Source organism: Pseudophryne corroboree, chromosome 3, assembly GCF_028390025.1.
Source record: "Pseudophryne corroboree isolate aPseCor3 chromosome 3, aPseCor3.hap2, whole genome shotgun sequence".
In the NCBI taxonomy this organism is placed as follows: Eukaryota; Metazoa; Chordata; class Amphibia; order Anura; family Myobatrachidae; genus Pseudophryne; species Pseudophryne corroboree.
In genome coordinates, this window is record NC_086446.1 from 307,632,568 (window position 1) to 307,638,201 (window position 5,634).

The window sequence follows — 5,634 nt, forward strand, 5'->3', positions numbered from 1 at the left end:
TCAGTGATATACAAATCATCTTTTATTCCAATAATCATATATTGAATATCTTTTAGCCCTCTTGGCTGTAACTTTGCATTATCGTAGTCGACAGTGGAGTTAAACTCCGTGTCGATACTTTGTTATTTTGGATAGTGAACATAGAGAGACTCTGAAGGACTCTGTGACATAGGGACAGACCAGGGAAGATTTCCTTTCTGTTCCCTAACCTTTTGTGCAATAATTTTACCTCAGCACTTACACATATCCAAACAGGTGTCGGCGTTGTTGACGGAGACACCCTCCCACACACTTATCCGCTCTATCACCTCCTTAGAGGAGCCTTTTACCTCAGACATGTCGACACACGCGTACCGACACACCACACACAGGAGATGCTCTATTTGAAGACAGTTCCCCCACCAGGCCCTTTGGAGAGACAGAGAGAGAGTATGCCAGCACACACCACAGCGCTATATAATACAGGGATGTACACTATACTGAGTGATTTTTCCCCTATAGCAGCTTATATACACAGTTTTGCGCCTAAATTTATGTGCCCCCCCTCTCTTTTTTGCCCTTTGTGTACCAGGATACTGCAGGGAGAGCCTGGGGAGCTTCCTTCAAGCTGAGCTGTGAAGAGAAAATGGCGCCGGTGTGCTGAGGAAGAAGACCCGGCCCCCTCAGCGGCGGGCTTCTGTCCTTTTATGTACTTTAATGGCGGGGGTTAATGCACATATATAGTTTATCAGACTGTATTATGTGCTTTTCGCCAAGTAAGGTAATCTAATTGCTGCCCAGGGCGCCCCCCCCAGCGCCCTGCACCCATCAGTGACCGGAGTGTGTGGTGTGCTAAGGGAGCAATGGCGCACAGCTGCAGTGCTGTGCGCTACCTTAATGAAGACCGGAGTCTTCAGACGCCGATTTTCAACTTCTCTTCGTTCTTCTGGCTCTGCAAGGGGGACGGCGGAGCGGCTCCGGGACCGGACGACCGAGGACTGGGCCTGTGTTCGATCCCTCTGGAGCTAATGGTGTTCAGTAGCCTTAGAAGCCCAAGCTAGCTGCAAGCAGGTAGGATCGCTTCTCTCCCCTCAGTCCGATGTAGCAGTGAGTCTGTTGCCAGCAGATCTCACTGAAAATAAAAAAACCTAACAAATACTTTCTTTTCTAGGAAGCTCAGGAGAGCCCCTAGGGTGCATCCAGCTCTGGCCGGGCACAGATACTAACTGAGGTCTGGAGGAGGGGCATAGAGGGAGGAGCCAGTGCACACCAGATATAGTACCTAATCTTTCTTTTAAGAGTGCCCAGTCTCCTGCGGAGCCCGTCTATACCCCATGGTCCTTACGGAGTACCCAGCATCCACTAGGACGTCATAGAAATATTAGTTTTATTTATTTAACACTGGGGCAGAGCCCCTGGATTTATGGACAGATCACCCCTAGGTGGACAGAGTACCCCTGGGGGACACAGCAGCCCCTTGTCAGATACAGCAGAGGACAGACACAGCACCCCTGGACTGATACACCAGCCCCACAGTAGCCACCAGCCCAGGGACGTGCGGTGAGCTAAATTGCTCAGGACGCACTGGCTAGCACCAGAGCCAGATGTACACGCAATATATGAGCCAAAGCGTACATGTGGGCATTATACACAGGTGCAGCAGTATATACTTGTGGGCATTATACACAGGTGCAGCAGTATATACATGTGGGCATTATACACATGTGCAGCAGTATAAACTCCTGAAAATTTTGTGAGTTTTGATTAGAGATGTGATGAAAAGATAAGCCTCACCTGCCATAGACTTTTTACTCCAGCGTTTTGGCTATAAAAATTATTAGAATAATGCAAAGAAGATATTTCAAACATATTCTTTGTATTTTTCATATACTTTATACAGTGAAAACTCTGGCACAAGCGTTAGTATGACAGGAAAGGCTCTGCCTCACCTGCCTCACCCCACCGCACGTCACTGCACCAGCCCCATGCCCCACACCACACAACCCAGCACTGAGACCAACACGTCCATTCAATACACTCTCCACAGCCGATGTGAAAATGGAGCCGATCACCGGGACCTTTATAGAATCCAAAACCCTGTGAGAATCTGACAGTGGGATGATGTGTTGCCTCGTTTTGGGATCTGAGTCAGAAAACTGGTCCTCCAAAAACTGTACCCGCTCATCTCTAATTATATTACAGCCTACAAGAGGACAAATCTTGGTGTCATTACTATAGAAGAGAGCCAAGCACCCATGTTCATCAGTGGTTCTGCTCCACCATTTAAATAACCCTCTAATAGAGTAACAATGTATAATTTGAATACAAAGTCTGGAACCTAACCCCTAGAGGAGGGGGCAGGCCCTCAGGCAGTGTGGCTCACCAGGTATTTCTCCTGTTCCCCGGTGGGCTTGTCTGACCATCCTTGTATATGTGATGAGGCCACCACATAGGCCTGGGCCAAGGGTACCAATGTAGACATGACATTTTGTTCACTCTGCAGGTCATTTGTTTTATTATTTTTCACAATAACAATTATTGTTTTAACACTTTAAAAGCTTCAGGTATAGATTTTTGTGGTAGTACAGCGAAATGAATCAAGGGCAGCCAGTGTCGGACTGGAGCATGAAGGGCCCACCGGGGGTATGTAGTGGTAGGGGCCCATGATTAGACTTGTGGCCAGCCTCCAAAGGGGGTGTGGCCAGCCACCACATAGGTTTGGCTAGCCATTATAGACTACATGGTCTGGACTGCTTGATAATTTATATAGTAATTAATGCTAGTGCATGCATGATAATGTGCCAGATTAATGACAGCAATGTACTGTAGAGGATACATCATAATCCTTTGCAGTATAAGGTAACATATGTATAATATATAATTCAAGTGCAAAGTCTAGAACCTGATCCCTAGAGGAGGAGGGCCCCCCAGGCAGTGGGGACTACCGGTGGTTTCCCCTGTACCCCTGTGGGCCAGTCCGAGCCTGAGGGCAGCAGAAAAGGCCATTTTCCCAGCTGCTGGTTTCTATAACTTCAAAATAAGTTGTACCTTGACAACCTACTCCATGATTCAGTTGTCATCACAAATGTTCCCTCTGAGCCATTTATGAACTAAAGCATTAAGAAAAGTATATGATCTGTGTCCTGAAAGACTGCATTGAGAATCTTCTGATCACTGTAACCCTGCACATTGGATTTTTCCCTGTTGTGATCAATTTTAACAGTACAGTTTACAAATAGCTCAGCTTGTATGGTAAAAACTATTACCATTCACTTAGCTGGCTGCCTCAGAAATAGGTCATTCTTATTATACAGTAAGGAAGAAGGATAACCTAAAAACTGCACCATGAAGATAGATGTCAAAAGGAAACACAGTTGTGTAACTCTGAAAAATCTGCAGCTGGCACCGTAGTCCAGAGAATTCTATGACTCATTTGCAGCGTTGGCAGTCGAGGAGTTAAGTAGTTGATGTTTGGCGCTAATATATACAAGCAATGGGAAATGTAAGTAATTCCCCTATGTCTTATTCTAAGCTAAAGAAAAAAAAATAGTTCAAACAGCTCAATTATCCTGAAACTGCTAAAATTCAGACTTTATCCTTTCTCAGCACGTATTGTCTTCCAGATTTAATTGCCCATTTGTCCCTGATGTTTAGATGACATTGCCACCAATTTGGATGTCAGGCGGCGGGTGAGGTTGTTCCAGACCATGTAAGCTAGATTTAAATTGCTATCAGATGGAAATTTGGAAGGATCCTGTGATCGCAAGTTCTGACGCTTTTTCCTGACATAAAGTCCGGGGCGACAGATGGTTTTAATAAATTCCTCCTCGTTGTTAATGAAGTGCTTGGTTTATCTACATCCAGACACACAGGGGGGTCGTTTACAATGTTACAAAAATATAAGTCTGCGTTCAGTGTTTATCATACAACAAGTCAAACATTGAAACATATCAGAGTTAAGACTGTGTAAGTCAGTGTTGCCTGTTCCATAATTTAAAAGAAAAATGTTAATTTGGGCAATTTACCCCATCAAAAATGAAATACAGTTTGTTTAGTTTCCTTATATTTAATGCTTGTTTTTAAGTCCAATAAACCACTAAGTTAGCATGTCCCTGAACTGCTACTATAATTTCTGCTTTGATATATGACCTTTTCCCAGACTATTCCTAAACCTGCCAACTAAAACACTCCCCAATTGCTCATAAAACCTATCCATCTAACAGCTCCCATTATCTCCTACCAACAACTTGTATAACTCAGTGTAACAAAAACTACACTAGTATAAATGTTCAGTAGACTGTTCTCCAAACGTTTTTGGTGGTCATTCCGAGTTGTTCGCTCGTTGCTGTTTTTTCGCAACGCAGCGATTAGGTGGAAAATGCGCATGCGCATGGTACGCAGCGTGCATGCGTTCATTAATTTAACACAAAACTTTGGAGATTTGCACAAGCTCGAGCGACGTTTTTTCATCGCTCGAGTGATCGTAGTGTGATTGAGAGGAAGTGGGTGTTTCTGAGCGGAAACTGGCCGTTTTCAGGGAGTGTGCTAAAAAACGCAGGCGTGCCAGGTAAAAACGCAGGAGTGGCTGGAAAAACGGGGGAGTGGCTGGCCGAACGCAGGGCATGTTTGTGACGTCAAAGCAGGAACTAAACGGACTAAGGTAATCGCAATCTAGGAGTAGGTCTGGAGCTACTCAGAAACTGCAAGGAATTATTTAGTAGCAGTTCTACTAATCTTTCGTTCGCTATTCTGCTAAGCTAAAATACACTCCCAGAGGGTAGCGGCCTAGCATGTGCAATGCTGCTAAAAGCAGCTAGCGAGCGAACAACTCGGAATGACCACCATTATCATTTGTGCCCATCAACTTTTCTAAATGTTTTTTTTTTAATTCTCTTTATTTATAAAAGTGGAGAGCAAAAGTGTACAACTCAAATATAGTCAACAGGAAGCAATGGCAAAATACAATTCGATGTACCATGACATATGAAACAAAATATATTCCAAAACAAAACATACGTTATCAAATCCACTAATTTTTTTTATTTATTTTTTGAGGGGGAAGGGGGGAGCTAAAAGAATCTACAGTATGATAACAACTGTATAATATAGCTGGAAGGAGAAATGGGAAAAGAAGGTGGGGGGGAGGGGGTACATTAAGATTTGTGTTTATAGAGGCCTTGGCAAATGAACACCTGATCTCCGACCACTCATCCTCCTCCAAGGCCACGCCCAAGTCACGTTCCTGGGCCAATTCAAATGGTTCCTTGGGAGATGAGGAGCCGGCAAGAAGAGAGTATGAAATAGAAATAATGCCTCTGCGTTCTGGGTCGTAAATACAAATTCACTCAAATGGATGGGATTTCTGAGCATACCAGACGTACACAAAGAGCGTACAATGCTGGTAATCTGCAAGTAAGCAAAGTACTGGGTTTTTGGAATAACGTATTTTTCGCGCAATGCTGAGAAATCTTGCGGAGCAAAATCCCCTGAAATGTGAGAAATCCTGTTTATACCCGCTTCAACCCAAGGGCGCATGTAAGAGGATATACAACCCAGAGGAAAACGAGGGTGACGCCAGAGAGGGGTCAAAGGGGAGGGATGAGGTGCTAAATCGAATTTCTTATTTAAACTATCCCATACCTTCAAAACAGAATG